Source organism: Arachis duranensis, chromosome 10 (genome assembly GCF_000817695.3).
Source record: "Arachis duranensis cultivar V14167 chromosome 10, aradu.V14167.gnm2.J7QH, whole genome shotgun sequence".
Taxonomy (NCBI): domain Eukaryota; kingdom Viridiplantae; phylum Streptophyta; class Magnoliopsida; order Fabales; family Fabaceae; genus Arachis; species Arachis duranensis.
Window position 1 is genome coordinate 52,883,616 of NC_029781.3, and position 580 is coordinate 52,884,195.

Genomic DNA, 580 nt, shown 5'->3' on the forward strand with positions numbered 1-580 from the left:
ACCTTGGCAAGGTTAGCCTTTCCTCATCTCATTTGTCACCTCTGTTATTCAGTTGGAGTTGACATAAAGGGAGACATCCCCATTGATGAGGACAAGCCCATCACCAAGAAAAGGATGGAGTACACAAGAGATCCTACTCATTATGAGATCCCTGAGATTCCTCAAGGGATGAATTTTCCTCCACAAAACTATTGGGAGCAACTAAACACCTCCCTAGGAGAGTTGAGTTCCAACATGGGACAATTAAGGGTGGAGCATCAAGAACACTCCATCATCCTTCATGAGATTAGAGAGGATCAAAGAATCATGAGGGAGGAGCAACAAAGACAAGGAAGAGACATTGAGGAGCTCAAGCATTCCATAGGATCTTCAAGAGCAAAAAGAGCCGCCATCACTAAGGTGGACCCGTTCCTTGATTTCCTTGTTCTTTATTCTTCTGTTTTTCGAATTTTTTTTATGCTTATGTTTATCCATGTTTGTGTCTTGTGATCATTAGTGTCTTAGTGTCTATGCCTTAAAGTTATGAATGTCCTATGAATCCATCACCTTTCTTAAATGAAAAATGTTCTTAATTGAAAAA